Source organism: Lactuca virosa, chromosome 9, assembly GCF_052849685.1.
Source record: "Lactuca virosa cultivar CGN04683 chromosome 9, Lactuca_virosa_CGN04683_v6, whole genome shotgun sequence".
Taxonomy (NCBI): domain Eukaryota; kingdom Viridiplantae; phylum Streptophyta; class Magnoliopsida; order Asterales; family Asteraceae; genus Lactuca; species Lactuca virosa.
The window spans coordinates 140,405,356-140,424,207 of NC_136434.1; positions in this window are offsets into that span (position 1 = coordinate 140,405,356).

An 18,852-nucleotide genomic window follows, 5' to 3' on the forward strand; every position below is an offset into this window, starting at 1 on the left:
GCAAATACTTGAGTATATTCTTAACCGCTATTCAGTGAGCTCTACCCGGGTTTCCCTGATAGCGACTGACCATGCTCAAAGCAAATGTCACATCAGGGAGAGTACATGTCATAGTGTACATGATCGATTCGACAGTGGAAGCATAGGGTACACGACTCATGTCATCTATTTCCCCATCTGTACTCGGGCATTGAGTCTTACTCAATTTGGTATTGCTCTGGATAGGTAGCTCTCCCTTCTTGGAATTTTCCATACTAAACCTCTTTAGTACCTTATCCAAGTATGTGCTCTGACTAAGTCCAATTAGTCTCTTCTTTCTATCTCTCAATATTCTAATCCCAAGAATATAGGCAGCTTCTCCAAGGTCTTTCATGGCAAAACACTTTCCAAGCCAAGACTTAACATCTCTAAAGGTTGGAACGTCGTTACCAATGAGTAATATGTCATCGACATATAACACCAGAAAAGTTACTATACTCCCACTAGCCTTGATATACACACAAAACTCATCTTCACTTCTAGAGAAACCAAACTCTTTGACTTTCTCATGGAAGCAAAGATTCCAGCTGCGAGATGCTTGTTTCAATCCATAAATGGATTTCTCAAGCTTGCACACTCTATTGGGAAACTTTGCATCAACAAAACCCTCTGGCTGATTCATGTAAACATCCTCACCCAACTTCCCGTTAAGAAAAGCAGTATTGACATCCATCTGCCAGATTTCATAGTTATGAAAGGCAGCTATGGCGAGCAATATCCTAATAGACTTAATCTTAGCTACTGGCAAGAAGGTCTCATCATAGTCAACCCCTGGGGTTTGAGTGAAACCTTTTGCAACCAGTCGAGCCTTGAATGTGTGCACATTTCCATCCATGTATGTCTTCTTCTTGAAGATCCATTTGCACCCAACTGTCTTACGACCTGGTGCACTATCAACCAAATTCCAAACTTGGTTGTCATACATGGACTTAATCTCGCTGTCCATTGCCTCTTTCAACTTGGAAGCCTCTAGGCCTGCCATTGCTTCCTTGTAAGTAACTGGTTCATCTAAAGTTACCAGTGTCCTATCACTAATGAATGTGTCACCATCTGAAGTAATATTAAAATCATACAACTCAGGTGGCACACTCACCCTAGTGGATCTTCGAAGAGGTAATGAGTTATCAACTGGTTCAACAGGAACTGTTTCCTCTGGTTGAGTGCTAGTGTCATCTAAGGTTCCTTCATTGGCTAACTCTTGAATTTCTTCAAGTTCAATGGTGCTCCCACTGTCCTCTTTGTATATGAGCTCTCTTTCTAGAAAGACTCCTCTTCGTGCTACAAAGACCACGTTTTCACTAGGTCTGTAGAACAAATATCCAAAAGACTGCTTTGGGTAACCAATGAAAACACATTTCTCACTTCTAGCTGCTAGCTTGTCGTGAGTCTCTCATCTTACGAAAGCTTCACAACCCTAGACTTTAATATGTGCTAACGAGGGAACTTTCCCCGTCCACATTTCGTGAGGTGTTTTGGCAACCTTCTTTGTAGGGACAAGATTGAGGATGTGGGCGGCTGTCTCTAAGGCATATGTAGTGACATAAGAACATGGTTTGGCATGCAGAATTAAAGTTTGCACAATGAACATGGTGATTTGGGTGTTCAAGAGATGTATTGAATATGTATTGTGTTACAAAAAGGGACATAGGTCTACATCCACATAAATAACACACACTCACACACTCAAACTTTACACCTCTCAAGCACACCTCTACAAGTGGACAAACCCACCTTATATAGAGGTGTTTACATGTCTCTCTCTCACTCTCTAATACTCATTAGTCAAAAGGCTAATGCACCACATGCAAGTGGGTCTACACAAGTCAACCCATTACAAAGTCATACATGAAGAACTTTGCACCCCAACATTCTCCCCCTCAAAGTTAGGAATGGATGACCCACTTCAAATCTTCCAAAATCGAGCATCTACGCGGTTCGAGCCTCAAAGGTGACACATGTTGAAACGAACTTCAATCTTCAATTCTTCCATGATTCTTCAATTTGGGCTCTAGGATGTGAGACCATACAAACCGAGCAGCAACGAATGATTAACTTCAAATAATCACCCAAAAGTTGCACATAAAAACACATCCCAAAAATTTTCAATAAAACCAAACCCATTTCGAAAATAAATCATTTTCGAACTTCCAATTGCATCATTCCGTAAGCTTCAAAACTTCAAGATCACTTCCGTCTTCAAATCCGCGTAATATGAAAAATTCAAGTTCGAATTTCCATATAAAACTTCTCCCCCTTTTTATAATCGAAAATTGATTATAAAACTCCCAAGGAAAAAGAACGTGCTCTATTCGGAGTTTTTCGTGTCAAAACTCCCCCTTAACATGTGGCATAAACTTTGTGCTTCAATCCAAAAAATCCAAAAAATCTTCAATTTTTAGCTTCGTTCACGGATCGCCTTTGACAAAATTTCTCAAAAATTGGTAGAAATTGTCAATTTCAAAATTCTGTAGTGACCCGGTGCGCCTAAAACAGCCAAATATGCAAAACTCTCCCCCTTTTCCAAAGCTGGGTAGAAAGCGTCAATTTGCACAAACTGCAGGGGCTTAAAATGCATTTTCTTCAATTTTCAGCAAAAACAGTCCTTTTTCGAATTTGGGTATGAACCGCCAAACATTCGAAGCCTCAGGGACTATTTTCGAAAATTCTGCCATTGTGCACCAAACATACGAACTTTTGATCAAACATTCGAAATTTCAGAAAATTTTCAAAGTTGGGTGAAAAGTGTCAAATATTCGAAACTTGAGTGAATTGATGAGGTTTGCCAAACATTCGAAATTTCAGGGGCTGAATTCAAAAATTTTGCTTTTTGATCAAAATGTTCGAAGCCTTTTGCAAAACATTCGAAGCCTTTTCCCAATTGACAACCATTCGAAATTTCAGGGGTGATTTTCGAAAATTTTACTTTTTGAGCCAATCATGCGAAAATTTGATCGATCATACCAAGCCTTTCCCCAACATTCGAAGTTGGACCACTTGTGTCACTTTGTTAAAAGTGCAGGGACCAAAATTATAACTGTTAGTTTTCTTCTCCAATTCACCAATTCACGTGACGCTTCGTACGAAAATCTCATGTACCAAACACACGAAAATTTTTCACCTAAACGCACGAATATTTTCCTTCTCTCCTCTTCGTATGAAATTCTCAGGTACCAAACACACATCGTCTTTCCAAATTTTTTTTTTTCAAACACACGAAATTTTTTTCAACCAAACGTACGAATTCGAAGCATACGAAGCCTACTGAATGAACAATAACCTTTGAATAGCTCTGAATCAACTTTGTTCACTTCGTACATTCAACCCAAAAAAAAATTCTTCGTCCTTACAGTTCTTCCCCAAATCATCAATCCAAAACACAAGAACCCTTCGTACATTCACCCATCTGTTCCCTTCGAATCTTATTCACCAAATCACAGTCGATCATTTTTCGTTCGTTTTTCAGTTCAACCCAAACATCCAAAAACTCGTCGACATCCAAAAATCACCACAAAACGAAAAAAAAAATTCCGTTCGTTCTATCATCACCCATCGACTCCAAATGTTCGAACAATACTTCCCAATTCCAAAATCGACTGTAAACCAAAACATCAAACATCCAATAAATTCGAACAATCCTAAAATCAAATTTTCGCACATCGATTCCAAATATCAATTCGTCGTACATCGATCCTTTAGGATTGACCTTCCCAGTTCGTTCTTCAAACAATTAAACCCATCTATCGACCATCGTTACTTCAAGATCGATCCATCCATTCACTTTTTCATCACAAATCATCAAACTCAAACCCAAAACGAACGAAATTGAAATCCAGACTTCGAACATCGACTTTTACAGTTATTCGTTCCCATAGTCTTTAACCTTCGTTTAAAATCGATCCTTGTATACAAACCCAATAACCAATCGATCCTCAATACTCGACTCCAAACATTCGATCATTCGTTCCCAATTTTGACTTTTTGGCAGTTGACACCCAAAATCGATTATCGACAAACACCAAAAATCCTTTTTCTCAAATCGATTTTTGGATTAAACTCACTAATTCAACAGATTCACCCTGTTCGTTCATCAGTTCTTGAAACCTCTCGACTGATAAACTCAATAACCAAAATCGATATCGATCCAAATCAACAATTTCCGAGTTCAACCAAAATCTTCAAACCAAGAGTCATTAACTTGTCGATCTGATTTAACGAATAACTTGATCATTATCGATTTTTGTATTCAAACATATCGATTCACAAGTTTATCACAAAAATCGAAACTCATCGATTATAAGAATTGATAAAATGAAAACGAAAATCAAGAACAAGATTAACAGTAATGTTGATTGCGACTTCCGAGTTTCAAATATATGTTGACAAACATATACACATCAACAGATTTTGATGAATAAATGGGATCGATTATGAGAACTGTATCGGATCTATTCATTTGGGCTTAAAACAAGATTGATGAACAGTAACAAGTTGAATTTTGGGCTTAAGGCTTTCAATCGTGAATAGTAGTTGATTGTTTTTGGGCTAGTTTTTTATTCAAGTAAACAATTACCACAAAAAGAAAAGAAATTTTATGAACAGTGAATTTCGAATTTGAGAATGATTTTAGAAATTTTGATCTAAGCAAAAATTAATTGGATCAAACAAAGGAATTGAAACGAATTAGATCCAATGAATCAAAACGATCAACAATTTAAAAACGCAACGCACGATTCAAATATTACGAGAGATCATTGAGAGAGACTCACCAAAATTGTTCAAATTTCGACAAAAGTTGCCAAACCGAGAATCGTTCTTCAAACAATCACCTTGATCTTGAAGACCCGCTCTGATACCAATTGTAGTGACATAAGAACATGGTTTGGCATGCGGAATTAAAGTTTGCACAATGAACATGGTGATTTGGGTGTTCAAGAGATGTATTGAATATGTATTGTGTTACAAAAAGGGACATAGATCTACATCTACATAAATAACACACACTCACACACTCAAACTTTACACCTCTCAAGCACACCTCTACAAGTGGACAAACCCACCTTATATAGAGGTGTTTACATGTCTCTCTCTCACTCTCTAATACTCATTAGTCAAAAGGCTAATGCACCACATACAAGTGGGTCTACACAAGTCAACCCATTACAAAGTCATACATGAAGAACTTTGCACCCCAACAGCATACCCCCAGAAATGAATAGGAAGCGAAGCACGACTCATCATAGAACGAACCATGTCTAACAAGGTTCGATTACGCCTCTCAGCTACACCATTTAACTGAGGTGTCCTAGGAGGAGTCAATTGTGAGACTATCCCACATTCTTTCAGATAGTCGTTGAATTCGATACTAAGATACTCCCCGCCTCTATCGGATCTAAGTATCTTTATCTTCCTGCCCAATTGATTTTCGACCTCATGCTTAAACTCTTTGAACTTTTCAAAGGTTTCTGACTTATGTTTGATTAAGTAGATATAACCATATCTGCTATAATCATCAGTGAAAGTCACATAGAATCGATTAGCATCCCTTGTAGTTGATCTGAAGGGCCCACACACATCTGTGTGTATGAGATCCAACAGACCTTCACCTCTTTCACAAGACCCTATGAATGGTGATCTTGTCATCTTTCCCAAAAGACAAGATTCACACATATCATCTGATTTCAGTTCAAATGATTCCAACACTCCATCCTTTTGGAGTTGGGCTATGCGTTTCTTGTTGATGTGTCCAAGACGACAATGCCACAAGCATGCCTTGTCTACACTATTAGACAAGTCAATATTAAATACACTATTTCCTAAGCTATCAACACAAGTCACTGTTTCATACACACCATCACAAGGCAAAGCTTCAAACACAAAAACACCATTCTTATAAACAGAAATTGAACCATTCAAATCATTAAAAGAATATTTAAAACCTTGTCTGAACAATGCATGAAATGAAATAATGTTTCTCGTCATCTCAGACGAATAGCAACAATTTATCAAATCTAATCTAACATCATTACTAAGCAAAAGTTGATAAACTCTGATCTTGGTCACTGGTGAAGACTTTCTGTTTCCCATGATCAAGTTTATCCTTCCTCGCTCTATCTTCTCACTTTCCTTTAGCCCCTGCATATCAGAACAGATGTGAAAACCACATCCTGTATCAAGGACCCATGAACGAGAAGATAATGAGTTATTAGAAGAAATAGTGTAAATACCTGCCGAAGATGGCTTTACTTTTCCATCTTTGATGTCTTGCAGATATTGTGGGCAGGATCTCTTCCAATGCCCCTTTTGATTGCAATAAAAGCAAACGGCCTCCTTTGGATCAGAAACATGGGGAGTGGTAGCATTGGGCTTAGCCTTTGGGCCATTACTAGATGACCCAGCTTGAGCCTTGCTCTTCCAGTTTTGCTTAGGAGGACCTTTCCTCTTTTTCCCTTTTCCCTGTCCAATGGCCAAGACAGAGGCACTTGCAGGAGTGGAGGCTATACTTTTACCCTTCATCCCTGCTTCAGCTGTCTGCAACAAGTTGTGCAATTGGGCCAGAGTCTGCTCAGTGTTGTTCAAATGGTAAGTTAGAATAAACTGACCATAACAATCAGGTAGTGAGTTCAAGACCATGTCATTGGCCAATTCCTCATCAAAGTGAATGTTGAGCTTGACCAAACGCTCTATGTAGCGTTGCATTCTTTACACATGAGACACAACCGACTCCCCTTCTTTCATCTTGCAAGCCACGAGTGACTTGACTACTTCAAACTTTTCTTGACGAGCTCGCTTATGGTACTTTTCCATAAGGTCCTTGATCATCTCAAAAGGCCAGTAGTCCTCATAGTACCTCTGCAGTTCTGGGGACATGGTTGCCACCATGATGCATGCCAATTTGGTAGCATCATCGTAATGTTTCTTGTAGGCAACATATTCTTCAGGAGTAGCTTTTGACTCATCAAGTTCTTTGAGCTCCTTTTCAAGGACATATTATTTGTCCTCAAATCGAAGCGCCATCTTGATGTTTCGCATCCAATCGTTATAGTTAGAGCCATCCATAACGACTTTGGAGCAAATGTTGAGCAAAGAGAAGTTGTGGTTGGAGGAGGATGAAGCAGAAGTGTTTCCAGGAGTAGACATCTGAAAAGAAAGAAAGTTTTAGTTGGATTTCAAGACACCTTAATATAATAACCCAAAGATATAATATCAAGGTTAGGATCCAACTATGAAGATTCACAACTTAGAAATGGGATGCCGAGATCCAAGTGTAAATTTCATAAAGGTAGGTGAATGACGATTCACCAATTTCACCATTAGACGAAATAAACGAAGTGAAATTCCTAATTCTTTTGAGATACATTGAAACTATTCAATGGCATGTTTGAATCTCAGATTATGCTCTTCTATTTGTGACTGGGATGCCGAGGATCACAAACAAGATGTGAATAACCATGCAAATGTGCTTGGTAACCTCATTGTCTTTATCATTAACTACTGATGTGCTGGTAAACCACACACGCTCCATCAAAATGACAATTATGAGATACCCATTACTACTCTTTATTAGTGCCTTTTAGTGTGCTGGTTAACCACACACGCTCCACTAACGACCAATAAAGCATAATGTGCAATTCCATGGATTAGCATACTTTTCACATTTTTCCTAAAGTAACTAGAGTTGGGATTTTGTAAAAATAATGTTCTAGTACTTTCTTTAATAACATTATACTTTTAATGAGAAGTAGTTGTCCTATCAAATCCGTTCTGCTAACGACCCTCCACTAATCAAGGAAGCGGTGGGTGAGAGTGGACACCCATTCAACTACCATTTTATAGGCAGTTTCCTTATACCCCCCTTATAGACTAGCTTCGTGAATGAGGCATACTAGCGATTTGACTGACCATATTCTTATACATATATAATATTAAACTTTTAATTATAATACATATATAAGATGTGTTTTAAACTTTTTAAAACTTTAAGGTTTATATAAATTTCGAAAACTAAACTATTAATTTAAATTTAAAATAAACCAAATTACTAGATTTAATATTTATCTATTAATTAACTATTAATCAATTTATTAAATCTTGTGAGGATTATCTAATTAAATTAAACAATTAATTTAATCCTAATCCATATCCCTTCTAGATTTCGAAAATATGGGGATAGGATAATTTCCTTATTTTTCTGAATTATCAAATAAGGCAACTATTATCCAAAACAAGGAAACCCTAAAAGGTATAGCATATTTCGAAATTTTAAGGGAGGAGGCTAGGGTTTTTCAAAACCCTAACCCTAATTTCTATTAGGGTTCTTGGAGGCTAGGGTTTTCGAAAACCCTTTGAACCAAAACCCTAAAATCGAAAATTTGGCCTTTAGGGTTTAATGGCTATAAACCCTAATTTGCAATTCAACTATTATAGCAATTCAATTTAAAACAAACAATGGCTCTGATACCACTAATGGGTTTTGGGTAAAACAAATAAACTAGAAAAACAATTCCTAAGTTCACATGCAACCTACTTTGGATCTATGTTTTAACTATTGAACGTATAACTTTGAATTGCAAAACAAGAACCCTAGAGGAGAGAGGCTAATTTCAAAATTAACAAACTAGGGTTTAAGAGTTACATACCTTTCAATTGTTATAGCAAACAATTGACAATCCTCTTGATCTTCTTGGAAGCTTAGCACCACAAATGTAATGCGTCTAATGGAATCACACCCAAGAACTAGCAAGAAGGAAACTAGAAGGAGAGAGAGAGAGGGAGTATGCAATTTTCGGCCTAGGGTTTCTTCCAAGGTAGGAGTGGCCGAAATTGTGAGCTAGGAGGCTCCTTATATAGCTGAGGGATCTAGGGTTTAGGGAAAACCCTAATGCTCCTTTGCTTAGGGCCTAAGCAAACCCAAGGGCCTTATCCTAAACCCCTTGGACGAAATCCTTAGGGTTTCCCCTATAGATTTCGTCCACCTCCTTCCAAGGAGGTTCTGGAGCCTTCCACTCAACTATTAAATAATTGCAAACTAGTCCCTGCACTTTATAATTAATACTTTTAACCCCAAAATTAATTCTGATTAATTTATGGCTAACTATTAATTAAACATAATGATTTCTAATTAATATATTAATCCATTAACATATTAATAAATCATTTATATTAATTTATTAATCTTATAAATTAATATCTCTCCTTTCATAATTTCCTTGTCCAGTTGCTAGGTTGAGGGCAACCCAAAAGGACTGTGCTGCTATCAATTCAAGTACATACCAATTATAGTTATGGGCTTAGACACCTAATCCAACACATATTTCCATGGATTTTATCACCAAATTGCCAAGGACCGCGAGGGGTGTCGATGCGATTTGGGTGATTGTCGACCGGCTGACGAAGAGCGCTCACTTCCTTGCTATCAGTGAGAGCTCTTCTGCAAAGAGATTGGCAGAGTTGTATGTGAGGGAGGTGGTATCGCGGCATGGAGTACCGATCTTGATTGTGTCAGACCGAGATGTACGTTTCACTTCCAGGTTCTGGAAGAAGTTCCATGAGTAAAATGAAAGTGGCTACACACTCACCTGATTTAATGAAAATCGGGCAGCAATTCGTTTCCTAATACGATTGTTTCTAATAAAACCGGGAGTTTTATTGAGAAACCGGGCTCTGCGAGGGTCGGGCTTCGAAACCGAAAAGATAAATTTTCCGGGCTTCACGGGCACTTCATGGCGTATTCCGGGGGTTATAATCGATACCGGGGCTTCGGGGGATGTTAAGATGTAGAAAATATGAAGAAAGGGGCTAAATATGGCAAAATTCCAAATCTAACCAGGAAGGCTCGCATACCCCTTCTATTTATATGGGTCCGAAGTCGGTTCTGGTGGTAGGGTCCGCAGGCGAGGGTGCGCAGGTGGCTGCACATGCGAAGGGGCTGCTGGCAGCTCCTGATTGGACCGAGGTCTAGTGGTCCATCTGCGAGGCTCGGAGGCTAAGGCGGTGCGAGGCTCGGTCCAGCTGCAAGCTTCGGATTGGGCCTCCCTTCGGTCGAATCAGAATCCGACACACAGCTACTGTTCATGCGAGGGAAGGCGACACGTGGCTTCGCATGACTCACCAATTTCGGACACGTGGCACTCTTTCAGCGAAGGTGACGTGGCAAAAACGTGACTATGCGAATTTTCTCGGTTTTCGCGCCAAAACTTCTAAAATCCATAACTTTCGCATACGAGCTTCGTTTTTGACGTTCTTTATATGCACGCGTAGGTAAAATTACGCTCTACAACTTACGTTTAGAGTTTGTCGGCTAATTTTGACTTTAAGTTTTATATTATTATTTTTAACAGACCGGGACAGGAAATCCGTTAAAAATTCATAACTTCTTCATTCGACGTCCGTTTTCGTCAGACTCTTTACCGTTGTGCTACTAATGATGAGACCTTCGATTCTCGTTTAGGTCGTGTCGGCTAAAAATCACTCGATCTAAAATTCGAGTTTTTAGCTGTCTACTGCTAAGCTGAAACTTCGAAAAATCATAACTTCCTCATACGAAGTCAGATTTGGGCGTTCTTTTTATCGAACTTCTCGGTTTAGCGAATACTACGAGTTTCGTTTAGATCACTAAGGCTAAAAAGTAGTTTATCAAAAACTCACTTTTTACGACATTCGGCACCGTGCCGGTTTGTCGCGAAACTTCGACAGGTCATAACTTCTTCGTTATAACTCGGATTTCGGCATTCTTTATATATCCGTAATCCTTGTCACGACTACTACAACTTTGTCAATAAATATCGGCTTTATCTAATATTTATTTTCGACGCTCATTTTTAATCTTAATTAATTAAATCCTAATAATTAAGCATAAAACACATAAAACACATAATTTTCACATAATTCCTTTTCATTTCTCCAAAATGAGTCACAAAGGTTAACCTAGACTATCATGTCAATATTAATGCCTAGCCTAGAAACACGGGCATTACAATTCTCTCCCCCTTAGAATGATTTCGTCCCCGGAATCACACATCAGCAAACAAATACGGGTAGCGACTCATCATGTCACTCTCCGTTTTTCCCCAGGTGAGATTTGGCCCATTCTTATGTTTCCAACGCACAAGCACTAAATCGACCATCTGGCGTTACAACTTCTTAGTCTTACGGTCAACGATTGTCTCAGGTTCTTCAATTAACCTCTTGTTTTCATCCAACCTTAATTTAGAACTGGGAATTATGTCAGGCACATCTCCCGCGAACTTCCTCAAATAACACACATAAAAGGTGTTATGAATACCTTCCAGTTCTTCCGGTAATTCTAGCTTGTAAGCTTGATTCCCGATCCTCTGAAGAACTTTAAATGGTCCAATAAATCATGGACTCAACTTTCCCCTTCTACCAAATCTTATAAGTCCCTTCCATGGCGAGACTTTAAGTAAAACCGAATCTCCAACTTCGAATGATATCGGTTATCTTTTCTTGTCAGCATAGCTCTTTTAACGATCTTGAGCTGCTAACATCCTTTACTTCAATCCGGCTTAAGTCAACTACTACATCGAACTTGGTTCTCTGAACCACGTAACAAACTCATTGTAGTCGGACTCAATTTGATATGACCTCTAGGGTCGGAATAACAATCATCTTCTTAGTCATTACCAAAACGAAGGTAACGAAGTACTTGAACAATAACAGAATCAATTTCTAGCTTCTTGGTAACCTTGTGACTTTCCTTGATCCAAGTACGAGTCCTATGCTTCCGGTAGTATAGGCCTCTACTACCATTCACACCTACTCATACTCGTCCCAAGTATTGTCTCGCAGTTCTCCAAGTCACCATACAAGAATTTCACATAGTCATTCAATTCATCAGATGACAAAACCAGGGTTTATATTATTTCTTAAAATAATTACACAGAGGTTCGAGTTTACCCTATACTACGCCTCTAATAGGCTACACCACGAGTTATTAACTGCATTACTACTTTATGTCTTAGTTTTGGGAATATAAGGTCCTTACTCCTGATCTCTTATATTTCCATCTGCTTCATTAAGGATCATTTGGAATGCCTTTGGTTTTGGCAGTGTGTTTTTCTTTGGGCAGTCTCTAGAAATATGCCCTTCTTCGTTACATTCATAGCACACCTTTTTGTTAGATGCGCATTTGTTGGCGTAATGCCCTGTCTTCCCACATTTGTAGCAAGTCATCTCCTCGCTACACTTCCCGAAGTGTTTCTTGTTACACTTCTCACACCACTTAGCTTCATCTCTTCCTCCAGATTTTGAGAATTTGCTTTCTTTGATGATCTTCGAAGATCCCTCATGCTTCCTTTTCTCTCCAACTTCAGCTCTCTCCAAACCTTTCTCTCTTATCTGAGTCTCGACATTCTTAGCAGCCCAGATGGCGGCTTTCAGAGTGGCTGCTTGTTTGACTATCGGACCAAAGTCCGCTGGTAAACCGTGGGCAAACTTGTTGACCTTGGAGAGTTCAGTTGGAATTAGATAGGGAATAAGCTTCATCTTTTCTATAAAACTAGTAGCGTACTCGATGACACTCATTCTTCCCTTCTTCAGATTCTGGAACTCATTGTTGATTTCCAGAAGGTCCTGCTTAGAGCAGTATTGCATTTTCAGTTGCACCGCGAACTCTTCCCACGAAATCTTGCTAGCTTCCCCCTTGGGCATCGAATCAGCTAGTAACTTCCACCAGCTCAACACACCAGATTTCAACAGAGGAATTGCAAGTGCGGTCTTTTGTTTGTTGCTACACTCACAGCTTTCAAACATCGTCTCCATTTCGGAGATCCAATTCATGACTTCCACCGGTGTCGGACTCCCAGATAGACACGGTGGTTTAGATGCCATGAAATCTTTGTATTTGCACCCGCGTCCATCAACTTCTCCATCCTGGTTGTTTTGTCTAACTATCGGTGGGTTGGCTTGACCAAGAGTCCCACTGTAGTTCCCTCCTACTGATTGCCCTTCATTCAATACGGGCTGTTCAACAGGTATCGTAGTTTCTTCCCTATTCTGTTGTAGTAATCGCCTGGTCTCCTCCATTTGGCGATCTAACATCATCTGCATCATTGCTTGTACCCCAGCCATCGTCATTGGCTCAGGTGCAGCTCCTACAACAGGTACTTGCTCAACTACTTGAGGTTGAGGCTGTTGATCCCTGTTTCCGTTTGCATTTGCAACTCCACTACGAGTTCTTACCATTACAATCTATATACCGAATAAGGCGAATTTAGGTCTTTACCCTCGATAGGTATTTAAATTCCCTTATCACTCCGAAACGTTTACATGTTAGTTCTAATATCGTAATCGTACGCTTAGAATCCTACACACATAAGGTTTCCAGATCCGGTCGACAACAGACCATAGATCCGAACAATTAATGGCATATATGGCAAACATATAGCATTTAGCACATAAAAACATTTTAGGCATCTTTCCTAAAATAAACTAGTGCTCGTGTCTAAAATATGGTAGACACTCATCTCACAATCATCACTTAGCATTCTAAGTTTAAGTCTAGAAATCCTACAATTTCTTAGTTCGCTTAAACTAATGCTCTGATACCAACTGTGACATCCCCTAATTTCTCGGCCAGAAAAGACCGATTTCGTTTATGCTTTTTAAAATAAAATCAGAGTAATCCTTTTAAAAGGTGTTGCGGAATTTGTTCCCATAAAAACATGATAATTATATTATCAAATCATTTATGAAGAAATGTATTTTATTCACTTAAACCATTGGGATGTCATCGTCAATACAGAAACATAAGCATAAACAGAACTTACACTCACTTACACTAGTGATCTACATCTCTTTTAATCTCTGTGTGTAAAGTAACTTCGTATCGATACTTGTGATACAAACAAACTGAGTGGGTCAGGCTTGGGAGCCTGGTGAGCATATAGGGTTTTCAACCCACAATAAATAATTTATTATGCTTAAACATCAAACAATCAACCCAATTACCCAATCCCCATTATCTTATTTATTTCTTAAGGATTTACCCTAAGAATCAAATCTCACTCATTCCTAAGTATTCATCCTAAGGAATAGGCACGAAGTCCATCGCTGCCCAAGGTTCATACAACAGGCACTACGTCACATAGTCGTCGGGGTTTATACAATAGGCACTACGTCTCATAGTCGCTAAGGTTTATACAATAGGCACTACGTCTCATAGTCGCCAGGGTTTATACAATAGGCACTACGTCTCATAGTCGCCAGGGTTTATACAATAGGCACTACGTCTCATAGTCGCCAGGGTTTATCTAATAGGCACGAAGTCACATCGTCGCCAAGATTTATACAACATGCACTAAGTCCATAGCTGCCAACATACTAAATCCATAGCTACCAACGTACATCTATACTGTACAAAATTCATAGCTACCAACGTACATCTATACTGTACTTCTATCCCTCATACTTTATCTACCCATGTTTTACCCAACATATTCGAAGATAAAATATATATACATTTTAAATCATTTTAAACATGTATAAAACATTCATTCAACACCCATCTCGAATAAACAAACAACATATATACACATAGCACATATTTTATATAAAATACTTCATATCTATGTGTAAGATGAAAGTGACTACACACTCACCTGATTTAATGAAAATCGGGCAGCAATTCGTTTCCTAAAACGATCGTTTCTAATAAAACCGGGAGTTTTATTGAGAAACCGGGCTCTGCGAGGGTCGGGCTTCGAAACCTAAAAGATAAATTTTTCGGGCTTCACGGGCACTTCGTGGCATATTCCGGGGGTTATAATCGATACCGGGGCTTCGGGGGATGTTAAGATGTAGAAAATATGAAGAAAGGGGCTAAATATGGCAAAATTCCAAATCTAACCAGGAAGGCTCGCATACCCCTTCTAGTATAAGGGTCCGAAGTCGGTTCTGGTGGTGGGGTCCGCAGGCGAGGGTGCGCAGGTGGCTGCATGTGCGAAGGGGCTGCTGGCAGCTCCTGATTGGACCGAGGTCTAGTGGTCCATCTGCGAGGCTCGGAGGCTAAGGCGGTGCGAGGCTCGGTCCAGCTGCGAGCTTCGGATTGGGCCTCCCTTCGGTCGAATCAGAATCCGACACGCAACTACTGTTCATGCGAGGGAAGGCGACACGTGGCTTCGCATGACTCACCAATTTCGGACACGTGGCACTCTTTCAGCGAAGGTGACGTGGCAAAAACATGACTATGCGAATTTTCTCGGTTTTCGCGCCAAAACTTCTAAAATCCATAACTTTCGCATACGAGCTCCATTTTAGACGTTCTTTATATGCACGCGTAGGTAAAATTACGCTCTACAACTTTCGTTTGGACTTCGTCGGCTAATTTTGACTTTAATTTTTATATTATTATTTTTAACAGACCGGGACAGGAAATCCGTTAAAAATTCATAACTTCTTCATCCGACGTCCGTTTTCGTCAGACTTTTTACCGTTGTGCTACTAATGATAAGATCTTCGATTCTCGTTTAGGTCGTGTCGGCTAAAAATCACTCGATCTAAAATTCGAGTTTTTAGCTATCTACTACTAAGCTGAAACTTCGAAAAATCATAACTTCCTCATACGAAGTCAAATTTGGGCGTTCTTTTTATCGAACTTCTCGGTTTAGCGAATACTACGAGTTTCGTTTAGATCACTAAGGCTAAAAAGTAGTTTATCAAAAACTCACTTTTTACGACATTCGGCACCGTGCCGGTTTGTCGCGAAACTTCGACAGGTCATAACTTCTTCGTTATAACTCGGATTTCGGCATTCTTTATATATCCGTAATCCTTGTCACGACTACTACAACTTTGTCAATAAATATCGGCTTTATCTAATATTTATTTTCGACGCTCATTTTTAATCTTAATTAATTAAATCCTAATAATTAAGCATAAAACACATAATTTTCACATAATTCCTTTTCATTTCTCCAAAATGAGTCACAAAGGTTAACCTAGACTATCATGTCAATATTAATGTCTAGCCTAGAAACACGGGCATTACAACAACATCGGAAAGGGTCCGAGCTGACTTGGGAGCCGGAGTTGGAGATGCGCGAACATCATCCAGAGTTGTTTACTGAGCAAGACTTCGAGGGCGAAGTATGATTCTAGTGGGGGAGAAATGTAACATCTGGATTCCCAGGTATCTTATTTTTAAGTATTTACCTTGAGTTTTAGGGAGGGACTCGGCGAGTAGGCGCTCAGACTCGCCGAGTAGGATCGCGAATCCTTGTCTGGATTAATGAGGGACTCGACGAGTCGATGCGTGGACTCGGCGAGTCTGCGCTGTAAAGTGAAACCCTAAATCTCAGGGCCTGAGCCCTATTTAAAGGCCTTTATGGCCTCCATTTGCGGCTACCAGTCCAGAGAGAGATACCCTAGCGATTGTGAGCGAGTTGTGAGAGAGTTTGAGCCTTTTTGATCATTTTTGGTGTGATTTTGCAAAGGAGAAAGTGTTTCAAGCAAGGGGAGGTCAAGAGGATTGCATTTCAATGGGTTTTCGACTTGGATCTTCAAGTTTGAGGTAGCTATTTGATCCTATCCTTCTGTTTTGCTTAAGGGCATTGAATTTAGGGTTTTCTATACCCTTTTATGGCTTGTTTAGTTGTGTATAGTGTCCCATTGAGTGCTAAACTCTAGATCTGGACCTTTTGAGGTCCAGAGAGCCTGAACCATGCTGCTTTTTGTGGTTCTATGGAGTAATGGGACATAGGTTGCCATGTTAGAAGGGATTTCACCAAAATAAGCATTGGGAGCATTGCATGTGTAGCAAGATTCGACCTTTACGTGTTTATTGGTCATGGGGAAGTCAGATCTATAGATTAGAGAAGCAGATCTGACCTCAAGAGGTCAGATGAGTGTTGTCATGGGAGGAACTCGCCGAGCCCATAAGGGACTCGACGAGTCGAGTCGGGTTGCCCCGCAACTCGCGACCTGTGACGACCCGTGGGGTATAGGGTTGACTCAGCGAGTCAAGTGAGGACCAGGGGCGAAGAGGACAAGCATGTACTCGCCGAGTCACTCTAGTGCACTCGGCGAGTCCGGTCAATGTTGACCGTTGACTTTTGTTGACTTTTAGGGTTTAGTTAGTGTTTGGACTTATGAGCCATTAGAGGGGTAGAATGGTCTTTTACCCTTCTTAGAGAACTTATAGAGAAGGGTTGGCCTAGCCTTTAGAAGTTGTATTAATTAGAGTAATTATTTATATGATTAGGGGAAGGCTAGTGCAGTATTTCAGAGCTCGAGGTTTACCGAGTTACCCGAGGTGAGTCTTCTCACTGTACTTTACCTAGAGTGGTAATTAGAGTTATGTGACAGAGTATCTTGTATGCTATTTATGTGATTGTGATACACTGCATTATTTCTAAGTGATTCATGCCGTGTATGTTCCAGAGTTACAGAGTTAGAACCGGAAGGTCCACAGAGTTAGGACCGGAGGGTCCACAAAGTTAGGACCGGAGGGTCCACAGAGTTATAGCCTCGAGTGGCTAATATGTGTTATATGTGGTATTTTGGGGAACTCACTAAGCATTTATGTTTACAGTGTTTTGTGTTATGTGTTTCAGGTACCAGTGAGGATCGCGGGAAGGCGCCGGCATGATCAGTACACACTATTGGAGTTTTATACATTTTGATATTGGGATGTGTTTTTATGGATTTGATATGTGATACATTGAGATTTGAGAATATGTATGAATGAGATTATATTTTTTAAAAGTGAAAAATTGTTTGAAAAATTACGGTGTTACAACTACTCTTCCAACTGGATATACTACAATTAAATGCCATACCTATTTATTATTTGAGACATTAATTAATTTGAGTCAAGATTTTTTTTTCTGATTTACATATGCTACAAATTTTGAAATGATTCACGATATTTTTAAACCATAGATCGCTAACTTTACATATTAATCCCTCCTATAAAACAAAACAGAACACAAAGAACTATTATATTATACCATAACTCAAACAACTTTTGTTAATTAGAAGAGCAGAATCACAATCAAAACAACAAAATAGAGCAATGAGATAAATTATTTTGATGAGTTATAGAACCCTAGATCACAAATTAGAGGAATTCTCCCAAAACAACACACAAATGAACATATTTCAAACAGATTCAGGAGAAGTCTCATGAAGAAAAAATTTGTATCTTGTATATTAAAAACTAGTTGTTGAAAAATTCAAACCTCTGTTTGGCTGTTGAAGACGTCATTTCTTCTTGTTGTTCTTGATTATGACCAAAAACTCTCTGAATGCTCCAGTTATCCTATCGTATAGCCATAAAACAAGATGTGTTAAATGATATTAATTTCACAAATTTAGAATCAATACATGTGTTGATATAGTTAATTGACCACATAGAAGTTCTCGCTCTTTTGGAGCACCTTCTCTTCGCATAAATGTTCCTGGAATCACTCCTTGAGCAAATTGTTTCTCTTGATAATTGAACTAAATCAGAAATTAAAATGAAAGCCTCTGTCAAAAAGTTATACAATTGGAAAAAAGAATACAAACGAAATGGAATGAAATATACGTACAGTGAGAGACAAATTAAACGGAACTGTAGAATTTCATACCATAATTGCAGGTGAAGCAACGTGTTTACGGAGACAGATCCAATGGGAAAGCCGATAGAATTAAAGAATTACAGGCGAAAAGCATTTCTAAGTACAATATATGTCATCATGAAACACAAAATTGGTCATAGATCAACTGAAAATATAAAAAACCTAAACTCAACCGTATAGAAAAAAAATCAATTAAAAAGGAAAATAAAACCTGGAGAGAAAATAAAAGCTATATATT